Genomic DNA, 15,821 nt, shown 5'->3' with positions numbered 1-15,821 from the left:
CCACTAAGAGTTAAAAGCACAGCTGCAGCATTCCAGTAATAACATCCAGGAAACTTCAGTTCCCATAAGATCCCATTGACCACAAAAATCCCTCCAGCTTAAACACAGAGAGAAATTGGTTCCTGCTCCTTTTTGAAAAAGCCCTGTCTAGTGACAACAGGCTTATGAAGTAGATTTGTAACCACGGTTATGGTGTGTGTCAAGTGCATTTCCTCTCTGGAAACAGAGGAGGATGGCAGAAGGCACCATCCATCTATTTCCTCTCTGGAAAGAGAAGGGCAGCAGAAGGCACCGTCCTCCAAAGGGCTAAGAAAATAAACCCTTGAGGGATGGTTGTTCAAAGCCTTTTCTCTCAAGCCCTCAAACAGAGGGAAGGTGGGCATTAGCAGTCATCACCTTCTATACTGGTGCAAGATCCCGTTCACAGACCCCCCACAAGATTAAGCCAGTTTCCAGGCTGGTACCAACCCAGCAGCACTTGAACCATGTCTTGTTTGACAACCTTAGATAATACTATAGCACTTACAGACCAATGATGAAATCCTGCTTCTGCTCCAGGGCTCTGACCTGAGTTGGTTGTGCTCAGCAGGAGGTGAGCACAGTGTGTGCCCATGCAGAGCAGCGCAGGATGGGCCGTGCCTCGGCAGCTATCTGTGAGATGGGAAACTGTCTCTTCCTGGGTGGGATTGATTGCAGCATCTCACCTTACTCATCCTCCCATGGCACCTTGACAGGGCTCAGGTCTGTCTGCATAAAGTACTGCAAAAACACACGGGGGTGCCAAGCCCAGCCTTCAAAAGTGTGTGATCTGAAACCTGTGTGTGTTACCTGCGCTTCGGATAGCTCCATGGGTAACCATCACTGCCTTGACATTAACAAAGCACAGAGTGAGGTATTTAGAGAGCGGCATGATGAGGCAAGGTCTGTAATGTATTCTGAGTATCTGGTTTACATTTCTCTCTCTCCAAAACATGCCTTTCTTACGGCATGTAACAGAGGTATGTTAAAGGAACAGCAGGTAACAATAAGAACACAAAGTTGCTTCCAACATAAATAATGTATATTTTCAAATGTTAAGTAAAATCCTGGATTCAGGCATAGTCCATATACTCAGCCTTAGTAAACTTACCCAACCTTAGGTCTTAACACCTGAAATATAGCCTAGCCCATATTTCTGACTTATTGCTTGAACTTTTGTTATAACAAAGTTACTGAGAAGCTCCTGCCAACCCCTCTGTTTGTGCCACCCATGCAGAAAGCGGATCCTTTCCTGCTTGTTCTATTTCTCCACATGCACACCTTGTGGCACTGTGCGTATCTTGGAAAAGATCTATTCTCCAAAGCATTACAACTGCAGAAAACCAGAATGGTACTCACAAATGTGAAACATTTAGATTCCTGTTTGGGATCTATCTGCAAGTCTGGATTCTTTCTCTAACTCTTGTTTCTGGAACACATGCAAGCACGGATGTAAAAGGAGAGGAATTATTTCACGATACCCAAAGTGAGTGGTAACTGCATCTCATGATTTCTTTCAGCTTTGGCCAAAACCTTTGCTTTGCTAATACCAAGGAAACTTGAAGGAAGTGAAAAAATAATAGATGGAAATTCTTGTCTGGCAATTGTTGTTCAGCACCAAATAATAATAATAATAACAATAACAGTAATAATAATAATGATGATGATGAATAGTAATAATAACAACAACAGCCATCATCACCATCATCTGGAGCAGTTGAAGAAGGCACTTCTACTCCTTTGAAAGGGCAGCAGAAGGCACTACAGACAATCACAGTGATCACTGAACTGTAATTTACATCTTGAGTAAAAAGGTTCCACAGACAAAACCACAGTGGGTGAATGAGAGCTTTTGCCAGTGCACCAGCATTAACCATCACATGGCTTCATCCAGCAGAGAGCCAGAGCCTCACCCCCTCCAGGGATGCAGGCATGGAGAAGGGCAGCCACCAGCATCAGCAGTGAGCCAGGTCCTGGTCCCCGTGGTTGGAGTAAGGCTTTGGGTCAGCACTGGTGGGAAGATGGGGCTATCAGCAACCCCACCGACGTCTGGAGGTGTGGCTGACTCAGAGGGAAACATGCCACCCTCTGCCTCCTGCAGCACCTGGGGTTTTCCCTGGCAGCTCCTGTCACAGGGAGATTCACTGAGTTACGGGTAAGGGATCAAGCAAGACAAGAGTCATCACACAGAGCGAGAAATTGGACCCACTTACTGCACTTTGTCCCTTTGCCTTATGTGATTTAGGCTTCAGTTTTTATTCAGCTGAGCTACTGTAGCTGTCAGAGAAAATCTTGCCTGAGAGGAACTTGCGTGGTCCTGCAAAACAGTGACTTTCCGGAGAGATAATGTTAGTTTCAGGTTTATGGGTTCATTCTGCTAATAGCCATTCCCACAAACAGAGCATCTGTCCGATGGATACATTAGCTCCAGTGGACTTCCCAGGTTTGCAGTTGTCTAAAGTCAGCTTCCTTCTGCACATACACTGAATGCTGGAGAGGGACTCTTCATCAGGGACTGCAGCGATAGGACAAGGGGTGATGGGTTCAAACTGAATCAGGGCAAGCTCAGGTTAGATCTAAGGCAGAAGCTCTTCCCTGTGAGGGTGCTGAGGCGCTGGCACAGGGTGCCCAGAGAAGCTGTGGCTGCCCCATCCCTGGCAGTGTTCAAGGCCAGGTTGGACACAGGGGCTTGGAGCAAGCTGCTCTAGTGGAAGGTGTCCTTGCCTGTGGCAGGGGTTGGAGCTGGGTGAGCTTTAAGGTCCTTTCCAACACAAACCAGTTCAGGACTCTATGATTCATATTGTAGAAGCTTTACATCACTAAATAGTCCTTATTGAACGCCCTTATCCATCCTTATAATGATGAATAGCGAACGAGTTCTAAATCCTGACTTTTTAATTATGCTATTTTATGTTGTTGTATGGGGGTTTTGTGATGCTCTTTGTCTGCAGAGGGAAATGTCTGTTTCTCTCTTTTTGTGCCAGATTCTGCTCCTGTTCATGCTAGTGTTACTTTTGAACAACTCTAGTTATTTGGTTAATCTGTTTGTATTCTCTACTATTATATACTATTTATATTGCTTCAGGCAGAAACTGGAAGCCTTTTGTTGACAGCGAGTGAGCCAAATTGTACTTTGTTACATGACTGTGCATCTAAAGTGAACCCTGCCAAAATCCGTTGTGCTCAGCAGAGGTAGCATCCCCTCTCACAGTTCTCATCAGTGATATCCAAATTCTTATTTTTCTTTGCATGAGATAACAAATCTCATCTGGGTCAACCTGAAAGAGTTTCTCTTTGAGCAGATCAAGTGTCAGAACCTACAAGATACCACCTATATTTAACACAGACAGAAATACCTAGAGAAGAGCTCTGTGCAGGTCTCTTCCGTGAAGCAGGTGAGTCCACTGGCTTGTGATTTAATCACATTCTGGTTCCTGCTCACCCATGTAGCAATTTGTCTTTTTGCATTAGGGATAAAACAAACAAGCTGTCATTGTAATACATACATTTTTCCCTTCTGCTTCTGTTATTCCTTCACTGGCAGGCCCCAAACTCCATATTCTGAGGTGAATTCCCGCAGTTTGGATATGTTTTCTTTCAGCAGATCGCATTCCAAGGCTTTTCTCTTGCACATGTGAGATCAGAGGTTGGCTGAGCCTTGTTGCCTTAAAAATGGGGCTACCAAGGGTGCAGATTGGAGTAATCTGCCAGAAGAAAGAGGCTGATTACCCAGAAAGAGCATGGTGTCTATTAAAGAGGGTTCTTATGCTATTGCATATTCAGGTTCATGGCTACCCTCCTCTGGAAGGGAGGAGAGGACCAAAGGACAGGACAGCACAGGGGAACTAGTGGCAGTTTCTCTTTCCCCAGCATCTGGGCAGATGTTCTCCTTCCTCATCCTCCTCACAGGGCCTTCATTGGGCACAAAAAGGCTGAAAGTTCACAAAGCTGAATTTAGAGGCACATCAAACACAGAGAGAGGAGCAGAGGCAGAGGAGGAGGAGAAGACCAAGACCACCCCCTTGAGTAACTCATTCCATCTCCTGATAACACCCAGTATAGAATCATAGAATGGCCCAAGGCTTCATCCAACCTGGCCTTGAACACTGCCAGGGATGGGGCAGTCCCAGCCCAGCTTCCAGTTAGGAATGTGGCTCACAGCACATCTCACAGGGAGCTGTCAGCTGCCTCCAGCACACTGTGCTGTGCTCTACCTATGCCTTTAATAGCCCTCACCCTCTCTTAAACACCTCCTTGGTTTAAACACCAGGTTTGTGTTGCAACCACCTCCCAAGGCCCTTCAGGTGCTCTTTTCTGACTGCTGAATCTTCACAAATGAAGCCTGTTGCGGCTTGCATGCATCTTTCTCACTGCACTTCCCATCCCGAGCTCTGGCCATACAGACGGTTTAGCTTGCATAATGTTATCAGAAGCTTATGCAGTTTGTAATTTTCCCAGGGTCCCGGCTCTCAGCATGCAGCAAGGCTTTGGCTTTCTGTTTCATGAAGTACAGTTCTGGCCCTTGCGGAAGGAGGAGGTTTGAAAATGAAGTGCTGTCAATCCAGAAAATAAAGGGCAACCAAAACCAAACCCCATAGTTATTATGTGCAAAAATACATGATGTCAGACTGTCTCCAGATTTCTGAAGCCTTGGGGTTGGCAGTGCAAGACCTGCCTCTAATTCCTTGAGTCTGGAAAGAGATGTGTCTGCATTGCAAAAGCACAGCAACAGAGATTTCATTCTTACCCTGTTATCGCCCGTTGTCACTCTGCCAGGCACGACACACACACCATTGCAAGCAGTCTGGACCACATCCTTATTTAGGGAATAGTCTCAGCTCCCCTGTGCTTTTGCTGGGTGCCTGCTCATGCCATGCAGTGCATTAACATAACAGCTGACAGAATTAATCAGCAGTAATAAAAGCACTTGCATGACTTGACCCGTGTAATCTAGTTGAGGGCATCTCTGTCTTGCTCTTTCACTCACCCTCTGCTTTTACGTCGAGCTCATTTTTACCCATCATCTGCAGAGCAATGGGTGCACGCTGCAGTGCTGATGTGATTGCTGAGCTACACAGCTCTGCCATCCCTAATGCATGACATGATTTCATGAAGTAGTAAGTAGGCATTGGGGCTGTAAAAGCCAAAAGCATTACCTGTACAACAGGAGGACTCCAAGCCAAACTTCTCTGGTGTTGGAGGAGATACTCTAGGGAAGTTCCCAAGCTTCTCCCAAGGAACTGCTATTGGTCACTGTGGGAGGATAGAGAGTGAGGCTGCACAATCTGTCTCTATTCCTTGTCTTCTTATCAACAGATGCAACAAATAGGAAAGTTCTACAGGTATTTTAATTCACTTTAAATTCCCCAAGTGACTTCCATACGCAGTCTCACAATGGCTCGTAACAGTGCTATTGACCTGTTGTGTTTTCTTCCCTGAAGCCAGCTCTTGGTGGTTCTGCTGAGTCTGCTGAGCCCAGATCCACAGGAAAGCTCCAACATTACTGGAGACCAACAGAGAAACTGGGAGGGGTCTTGAGCAAACATATTGAGAGTGCATGGAATTATGGAATGGTTTGGGTTGAAAAGGAGGTTAAAATCACTCAGCTCCAACCCAGTTGCTCCAAGCCCCTGTGTCCAACCTGGCCTTGAACACTGCCAGGGATGGGGCAGCCACAGCTTCTCTGGGCACCCTGTGCCAGCGCCTCAGCACCCTCACAGGGAAGAGCTTCTGCCTTAGATCTAACCTGAACTTGCCCTCTTTCAGTTTGAACCCATCACCCCTTGTCCTATCGCTGCAGTCCCTGATGAAGAGTCCCTCTCCAGCATCCTTGTAGCCCCCTTCAGACACTGGAAGCTGCTCTGAGGTCTCCCCGCAGCTTCTCTTCTCCAGGCTGAACAGCCCCAGTGTTCTCAGCCTGAAGCACCACTTGCTCTAGTTCAATGCGGATAAAAGTAGCCAACAAGAAATTGGCTGGGAGGCTCAACCATTACATCTAGGTCATGGAAGAGGATGAGCCTACTTTTCATATGGTGGAAGGCAGAAAATGGCCAGCAAGCCATGACCATGGAAGAGAGAAGAACTGGGTAAAATTTGGCATAGGTAGGAGGCTGAAGCAGCATCAGGAGCACAAAGAATGTAGAAAACAGGCTTGACATTTTAAACATAGCAAGTGGAATGAAGAAGGAAGTTTCTGATAAGGCTGCATTAGAAATGCACTTCATTGTAAAAAATGGAAAAGGGAAGCAGAAACAGAAGTGAAGGCCAACACAGCTCAGAACAGCGAGAAGACATCTTTAAAAGATTAGGAGTGAAAGGACCAAGTACTTCTGTGCGTGCACTGGAACAAATGGTCAGCTCTGAGAGAATGGCCAGGTTTTCAGCAGTACTAAACAAACAAGAATGCTGGAAGTGGGAAGGGTTGGACAGTTTTTACTCAAGAAGTTTACAAGAACTGGCTGAGGTCTTTCCTGAACAGCCTCCTTGAGGCGTTTTTGGTTGTGGGGTTTTGTTTTTCTTCCGCAGCTCTTGGAATACAGGGGAAAACCTTGGACTAGGGATGAAAGTCACGTGGGATTGTGCCAATGTTTAGAGCAGGTAGGTAAGATGTCAACTTTGACATGGGTGCTTGTCTCTGAATCTTGAAGGACAGATCCATATGTCTCTCATCTGTCTTACAGAGTACGTCTGTACTGCACAGTGCAGCTCTTTGCTGAGATAGTATCTTAGTTTCAGGAACAATATAGCTGTATCACTGCAGCCTCTGCCCTATTTTCATTTGCCTGGGCATACCACTGTGCTGATGCAGCTAAACCGTTTCCAGTTCTGGAGGTGGTTCAGTTGGAGTTATGTCAGGTATTGTAGCATGGTTTGGTATTGCATCATAAAGACAGAACGGTTAGACTCCATATGTCTGGCCGTGTAGTATATTGCTTAACGGAGAGGTCATATTTGTACCAGTAAAGAGAACTTCCTATGGGAAGAATAGGCAACAATACAACATAAATCTCACCAGCTATCCTTCCAACAGGGTAATTTGTACTTGTCTCCAGCAATTGCTCACTTAAGCGTGTTACAAACAATGATATATGAGCATTCATGTGAAATACGGTTCAGATGTTGCCACCATATCATGAGCTGCTTTGCACGAGACTCCTTAGTGCAGATGAGGTCAACAAGAAGGTGCCAGCCATGAAGATTTATGCACAGAGAACCAAAACCAAAACCAAACCAAAAAGCTGAGAAAAAACCTCTCAACCTGAAGGGGAAAGACAAATACTGAACACATGAAGAGCCATTGCCTATTCTAGGGCATGTTTTGTTGAAGGTCACAGACTGAGATCCCCCATCTGGGTAACATTTGGGGTTTCTGCTTCGGAGTTGGGGTTTTTTTGTAAGCAATTTCTCTTGGAGTCTTATGGGACTTCTACAGGAACTGCCCTGGAAGCTATTATCCTAATTGCACAGCTAATTTGTGCAACCCACAGGCTCATAGTTGGACTTGGCTTTCCCTGCTGCCAGCTTTGCTTTTTCCCCATCAGATTTTCTTCCTTGTTTAGTGCCACGCTTCTTGTCTTTCTCTTTTCTTCCCTGCTGTGAAAACATCTCTGTTTTCTGCTCTTTCTAAAGGAGGAGGAGATGTGGGATCCTGCGGAGCCATCCACAGGCTCATACACAGGAAAACAGCAGCTGCAGCAGCCCCTTGCAGGGTCTGTATCCATGTAAGTTACCTCCAGCCAAGCCCCACTGGCTGAGGAGCATCCACAGGTATTCCTGGAGGAGTGAATCTATGGCTATCCTGCTCCTCAGTGCCAGCACTTCCTTTATGATACCCCAACTTGAACGTATTTAATTGCTTTCATCATTAAAATGACAAGCAGGTAGGATTCATGGGAGCATGGACTAGAGGAAAACCCACTTGGCCCTCCCTCCTATCCTCCAATACATAACAGATGTTACGGACTCCCACCCATATCTGCCCTGCCCTCAGCATTCACAAGCTTCCAGTCCTGGTAACAAAACATCTCTTCAACATTCCAGGATGAAGAGCAAAGCCATAGGAAGAAAGAAGGAGGAAGAAAACACATTGTCTGTATCTGTGGCTCCTTGAATGGAAGGGCAAGAGGAAGGTAAAGGACTAAGGGAAGCCCAAGACTATTTCATGGTGGCAGGAAGGCTTTCCTTCCCAAGCTGACACCCAATCTGCTTCAGTGTGAGATTAAGGAAGAAAGAAACACAGTCTTCATGATTAGTTCCAGAATCTGCAGGGAGATGCTGAGCTCTCCTCTCATAGAAGGGCTTTTGTGTGGTTGTGAGATGCTTTTTAAAGGCTTTGGCAACCTCCCATCACTACAAGAGATTCACTGCAAACATATGCATCGGATTAGTAAGTTATATTGTCCTTTACCTTCCCTCATCATGTCAGCAGTATCAAGTTCTGGAATTAATTTGATGTCCTCTTTCTTCATTCTAATTGTAATAAACCAATCCTTCACAGCTACTCAGGTCATATTTTGAGTGTAATATTTCTAACCCTTACCATTTGAAGCTTTGCTTTGTTGTTTGTTTTCGTTTGGGATGAGTTTTTTAACTCTGGTTTCTAGAGTCCTGTAGATTCCATTTCAAACCTAATTTGCCCCCAGGATAGGAGAGAAAAGTTGAAATTGAAAACTTCCAACAGCCCAAAGCAAATGACAGGAGTTGCACAATGGCTATTTCTCCATCTCATGATTTTTAGATCAATTTAGTAAAGCCTGTGATCTGCCTTTTGACTTGTGAATGCATAGGGCTGGTGCCTCTGCTTCAGTGCCTGTTGTGCGGAGGAGAGACGCTGTTCACATGCTGAAATGAGGGCACTTCTTAGGGAAGAAACCTTCCCTCATGACATAACTCTGTCATTGAGGTCAGGATGCTGCCCCCGTCCCATAAAGAAAGGATCAAGCACTGGGCGACAGCAGCTCCAGCAGAAAGAAGGGAGATGTTTTCGTCGAGGCTGTCAGTGCCCTGGGTTAGTGGTGGCCTTGGAAGTGCTGGGGAACGGTTGGACTGGATGGGCTTAAAGGGCTTTTCCAACCCGGTTGATTCTGTGATTTTCCATCAGTAATAAAAGGTAGAGTTTTGTTTATTAGTTTCCTCAGGAATTGCTCAGGGCGGACAGGAGTGTTCCCTTATCAGACAAGGACAGCTCATTTCTTCAATGCAGATGTTACCCTCACTGCATCAAGGATACCTTACTCCTGATTTACAGCTTTACAGAGCAGGAGCGAATCAGGGAATCAGGTTTATGACATCCTATCTTTCTCCTGAGGTTGTTTTTGACAAGTGAGGTCTTGTTACAACTCCGTGGGCACAAACCAGGGTCCTTCAGCACAAGCTGCTTATTTATCTGTCCCGGGGACACCCGCGTACTGCCAAGCCTCAGCTCTAAGCCAGTTCCCAATACACACACTGTACTGTGCAGCCCAGTACATATGCATAGCTGAAGCAAAATAAGTCTTTTCCTGCATTCTCTGCATGTATTGTGTATCTCTATTTCATACAGCTAGGGTAGAAGTGATTCCAAAAATGAAGGTGCTAAAAATATCCAGGCTTCAGAACTGAAATAGCACCCGCATGATGCAGGGTTTTTCACCTCTAGGTGTATGTCCTTCTTATCAAGAGATGTTAATAAGACTCTGAGCACAACCACATTACAAAGACAGGAGAAACACATCTCTTTTATAATACTGTATTTTCTAACAGCGTAAACACAGACTTCTGGCTAATAAGCATTGGAAGACATAGCACAAGGCTACCCCAGTGCTCACGTCTGTACAAAGCACTGAACCCAAAGGAATCCAGAAGACTCTGCCTCCCTTCTTGACTTTCCTAAATTAAATAAACAGCGTGCCCCTTCTGGAAAATGCACACCACGTTTCCAGCATTTAGTCATAATGAAAACCAGAAGGCCACAGTCTGACTGCTCCGGAGCATGTGTGTGCTGTGGAGGAAAGGAATAAGGGCCATTTCCTCTGTTTGTGCGTCTCTTGTGAGGGAGCTGAAGGCTCTGAAAAGTGGTGGGGTTGAGAGGTTGCAGGGTCCACATCCTGAGGTCCAGCCCTAATGCTTCAGCTCTGATGGACATCAGGGCCACAGGGAAGAAAAAACAGTGGAAAACACCAGCTTTCTTGTATGAGCAAAGCCTGATTATAAAAGCTGCGGGCTGGAGGAGTGGGAAGTGCCCCTCTCATCTCAGCGGTGTGTTGAACCAGGGTCCTCCAATGCACATTTTGGCCCAAGAAACGAGGGATCCAGAGGCGATGGGCATGATGGAGACAGCACTTGTCATAGCCGAGGAGCATGGGAGCACCCAGGGGAGTGCTGGCAGAGAGGGGAGCCCTGGGGTGCCATGGGCTTCCCCACCAACATCCTGCTTCCCCAGGTGCCTGGGGACCCCTGATGCCACCACCACCTCCACAGGCAGCAACGGGAATGGGGACCTCCTGCCCACAGGACGAAAAGGTGAGGAAGTGGTGATTATGGTCCACAGAGGTGTTTTTAAATAACTTTTCAGTTGGATATGAATATAACACACGCTTAGCTGATACATCTAAGAGTCAGCTGAAGGCACTGGAGACAGCCAAACACTTTTCTCTCTCTGTAAATACATCTGATTTCCCTCCATCTGTGCACGGCACTGCTGGATAAGAACAGCCACAAACTGTACTGACATGTCCTTTCCAAACAGTAATCAAATTTGCTTAATTTCTATTCACATCCTTTTTGGCTCCTCTTTCTGAAAGCATCCTGCTGAAAGCATCTTCTTTTGGAGACTGCTCATCTTGAAAGAGCAAATGCTGCAGAAACTCATAATGGGACTAATGTAGGGGTTTGTCACTGCAGATCTGCACAGACGAAGGGGTAGGCTGAGACAGAACAGTGCTGAAAAGGGCCCGCCAGGAGCTGGTACTTGGGTGTCTCTCTTTCACTGGGGGTCTGTGATGCAGAAGTCCACCTCCTGCCCCTGCAGTGAATAAACCCTGGGGTGACTGCATGGAAAAGGAAGAGGCTGAGCTGAACATCAGTAACTAACTCTTGCCTCTCGCCTCTCAGGTTCACTAACAGTCCTTCCAGGCTCCCAGCAACACCATTAAAGACTGGCAAGAGAGGTGGTTTGTGTGGAGGGAAGGATTTGTTACCTCCTCAGCATAAACTAAAGAGGGGACAGCACTAAATTACATCTGCAGTATGCTTGAGGGACAGGGAGGAGACATGGGAAGTCAGAGCTAAGGTGCTGTTGACAAGCAGAGCATGGAGAAAGGAAAACCCTCTGTCTTGCTGAACACCTTGCTCTGTTCTCTGAGTGTCTGCAGGAGAGAACACTGAACTCTTCAAGGAACAAGGGATGGGACAAGAGGAACCGGCCTCAAGCTGCACCAGGGCAGGTTTAGATGGAGCTGAGGAACAATTCCTGCCCCAGAGGGTGCTCAGGCATTGGAACAGGCTGCCCAGGGCAGGGCTGCAGTCACCGTCCCTGCGAGTGTTCACACCCCGTGGAGACGAGGCCTCAGTGCCATGGGGCAGTGGTGGCCTCGGCAGTGCTGGGGAACGGTTGGACTGGGTGAGCTTAAAGGGCTTTTCCAACCTGGTTGATTCCATGATTCTATGACTCTATGGAAGCAGGCAGGACTGCGGTTCACTTCCTAGGAAGCTCATCAAACCCGAACATTAGATTTAAAACCATCATAACAGGACTATTTAGGAAGCCACTGAAATAAAAAAGAACTCCAAGAGTTGTACCCAATGAAGCATGGCACAGGAATGAATGGTGTGAGGGGCGCATCCAGATCAGAACTCCAGATCACACTCTTTGAATAAGAGCTGTGGTTATTTTGCTAGCACAGAAATAGTTCTTGCAAAATATGCTCCTCATAGATAATTAGGACAATCCAGGCATTCACAGCCTATGAGGAAACTGGGAACTGCATTCTAAGTACAAATAAACACATAGCTCTGGTTTGACACTATGTGCTGGTGCAACATGCTCAGATTTGCATGCACTCAGGGTTGGATCCAGGTGCCGGTGGTTTTTAATGCTGCTTGATGTTAACGGGCACAGCAGATCCAGCTGTGTTCCCATTGATTTGCCCATCTGGGGCAATCACAAGGGATCTGTTGTTGTAGAGCCACACTTCCTGCAATGGATTAGGAATAAAGATCAGGCTGCTCTCAGGGTGGACAGCAGGGAATTCATTGCTGTGATTAAGGCTTATAACGGCAAATGAGAAAGATTTTGATCTCACCATTACCTCCTCTGCTTTTTCTGCCAGGTAACATTATCTCTTTGTCTCTTTATAACCGGGTAGCATTGTTTTCATCATAGGTAGACCTGCCTTAAAATGAGATTAATGATAACAGCTATATTTAGGAGGGTTATTTAAAAGGAAATCTTGAGAATTGGAGCCTTAGGATATAAGATATGGCCAAGCAAAAATCTGTTATTGCATATGGACAGAGGATTTTTGTAGTGAAAAGAAGGAAGGAAGATCTTCTACCAAGTCATCTGCAAACAGGCAAAGGGCAGAGCCTCAGTCAGGGTGCTTTTCCAGCACAGGCCAGCACCCACAGCACTGAACTAAGCAGACATACATTAGCAGGTGGATTTTACACAACCCTTTCCTGGTATTGTTCCCAACATTCGGTGCTGAACTGTGAAACTCCATCTGTGGTCACCAGCCCCAGATCATCCTGACAACCCATGGTCACCCCAGCATTGCCCTGGCACTGTCAGGAAAAGAACAACTTAAAGCAGCAAAAAAGACAGAGCTGATTTTAACCAGTGAAAGGACAAAATGAATCACTGAGACATGCAGTGTCCTGGGAAGCTGCTCTTAAGTATTTGTCTCTTCTGCAGGCAAGAAAATGGAGCTCTACAGACTTTGAAATCCCTTTTAGACAATAATGGGGAAACATTAGTTATTGCATGCATGAAAATGCAATTACAGAAATTGAATTGAACTGAATCCTGGCGGAAGGCTCTCTCTGCTATCACTGGCTGCAGCCATTAAAAACCATTGAAGTTTGGTCATTGAATTCGAAGAAATAAGGATTTCATCCTTAATTCTATTTTCCAAGTGAAATTATAGGGACTCGTGCCAAGCGTTTGGAAGCTAACAACAAAAGAATGTCAGTGGATTTAGTGGCGGTAGGAAGTAGATTAACAATGTATGAAGGAGCTACTGAAAATACGTGTGAATATTACCCAGATCTTCTAAAATGCCATTGTCAGGTCCTGTGCAGTGTATTGGTTATTCGGGCATGTATCAGGAAGTGTGGGTGAAAGGAAAGGAGTGTTTTAAAGTCTGAGCCTACTGCTTTTGTAGCAAGTGAATCTTTGTCTCTCATTTCTTTTGGAAGCAGGTTCTAGTCCTTTCCAGAGCAGCAAAGCAGAGCAGAGCGTGAGGTGAATCAGTGCCACAGTCTTGCTAAGGCAGGTTTTTAAATGAGAATGATTTCTGTGTGCCGAGTGCCTGCCAGGCACATCCCTTGTTCCTTGTGTATGGAGTTTATCACAGAATCTCCTTATCTCTGAAATTATTATTGATAAATAATATTAAGCCATATTTCATTCAACATTAAACTGATAGTTTTAATTGGTTCAAAAGAGGTTGGACATATTCCCAGGTGGAGGCTGCGGGACCAGGTTTGGTATCTTTGCTTTGCTTGCTCTTACCACGAGAATTTGCCCTTCTTTTCAAAGAGGTGATGAAGAGCTGCCTTTATTTATCCCCAAAAAAGATCCAAACTCAAGGGCTGCACCCAGCAGCCTTTCTCACACTGGATGTGCCTGACTTCCCCAGAGCTCCTTGGGCAAGGCAATGTGCCGGGATGGTGTCCGTATCAATCACAGCCAATTCCTCCTCATAAGGCAATGCTGGTGTGGTGCGAGCGATAAATAACAGGTGGTTAGTGCAAAGGAATCTGAGCACATAACAAAGTCAGGATAGGGTTAAAACATTGGGGTTTTGCCTGCAGCTGTCCATGATAAATATGCATAAGTTCATTTTTTGCTTAGTTATGAATTCCTCCACCCGTTTCCCTGCGAGTGCCAGACATTTTGTACTCTAATTATTACCAGGTCCTTTCCAAAGTCCATTTAAGTGAGACAAAAGAAGTTGTCACTGATCTCAGGGAACTGGGATCAAGCCATATGGAGCGGTTTCACTGCATATTTATATTACAGGTTCTCAAGTTTGACCTTACAAGAGCAAGGCATAGAGAGAAAAAAACACTGATTCTTTTTGCAAGGGACTTACATATTCTGTGTGCTTCTTATTTCCAAGAAGGTTTTAAAAATAAACCTGTGCTTCTGTTAAATTATTCCAACAGAAATCTTTGCATAACCAGTAAGTCAGTGGAGGGTTCAGAGCTGCAGCCCCAGCCAGCAGAGAAGAGGGGCTACAGGGATGCTGGAGAGGGACTCTTCATCAGGGACTGCAGCGATAGGACAAGGGGTGATGGGTTCAAACTGAAACAGGGCAAGTTCAGGTTAGATCTAAGGCAGAAGCTCTTCCTGTGAGGGTGCTGAGGCGCTGGCAGAGGGTGCCCAGAGAAGCTGTGGCTGCCCCATCCCTGGCAGTGTTCAAGGCCAGGTTGGACACAGGGGCTTGGAGCAAGCTGCTCCAGTGGAAGGTGTCCCTGCCTGTGGCAGGGGTTGGAACTGGGTGAGCTTTAAGGTCCATTCCAACCCAAACCAGTTTGGGATTCTATGATTCTATGGCTCCCATCTCAATTCAGACTTCAGACCTCCCCAGGTCAGCTTTCACACTCTCTGCAGAGCTGCTTCATCTGCAGCACATTGCCCATAAAGCAAGTGAAGCTTGGCTGCCACAGAAATGAGGACATTTCCTCCTTCAGACCACCACCTTGCTCCCTTCTGATGCTTGTTGCTTTCTACCTTCTCTTTAACTCTTATCTTACCAGTTTATGTCTGACAATTTTATAACTATTGCCTTTCTACCCAAGTAAGGCCAAAGGGTATCCTAGAGGCACAGCTGATCAGTGACTCCTCAGGCACAATAACAGCCCTCAGAAACAGAAACTAACCAGGAGAATATCTATAATCCATGGATGCTGCAGAAAACTCCATGTATAGGTGTCAATGTTTACCAAATAATGAACAACAGCAACAAAGGGAGTACCTAGAGGTAAGTTCCCACCATTCCACAACTCTGCAGATAACCAGATGTACAAAATATGAAGCGTTACCAGTTTCAAGTGAGTTCCAGGATTTGTTTTATAGATCTGGAACTGCATCACATAATATGCTATATATCACTTAATAATACATTTAATGAGGTAAGCCATCTTATTGTGCAACCTGGCCATCTTTAGACTCCATTTTCCCTTATAGTGGAACGATCAGTGAAGCAATTTGTTGAATGTAGCTACTCAGAATCATTCAGTCTCGTGCCTTATTTCATAACAGAGCCTCTAGTTAATCAACATCAGACTTATCTCCTTTTATTACTGTCTGGTATTTCCATTGGAGATGTTGGCAGGGCTTGAAACCGGGGCGGGAGAAATGTGGTTTGCATTTCAAAACTGAACCTGTGTTCACTGGCACATCTCTGCACCATTATTGCTGGTGAGTCCCTGGGGATGAAGATCCTCGTCAGCCAGGTTTCGGGAGGTGCATGGATATGACGAGGTGATGGTGTCCCAAGTGGCTAGTGTGCACAATACAATATGAAATCAGTCTTCCAGTCTTGGCAAGTAAATGGAAGAAGAGCTGGCCTAGGCTTTTTTCTTTAATGTGTCTTTAG

The sequence above is a fragment of the Psittacula echo genome (genome assembly GCF_963264785.1).
Source record: "Psittacula echo genome assembly, chromosome: 4".
Taxonomy (NCBI): Eukaryota; Metazoa; Chordata; class Aves; order Psittaciformes; family Psittacidae; genus Psittacula; species Psittacula echo.
This window is presented reverse-complemented; position numbering follows the sequence as displayed.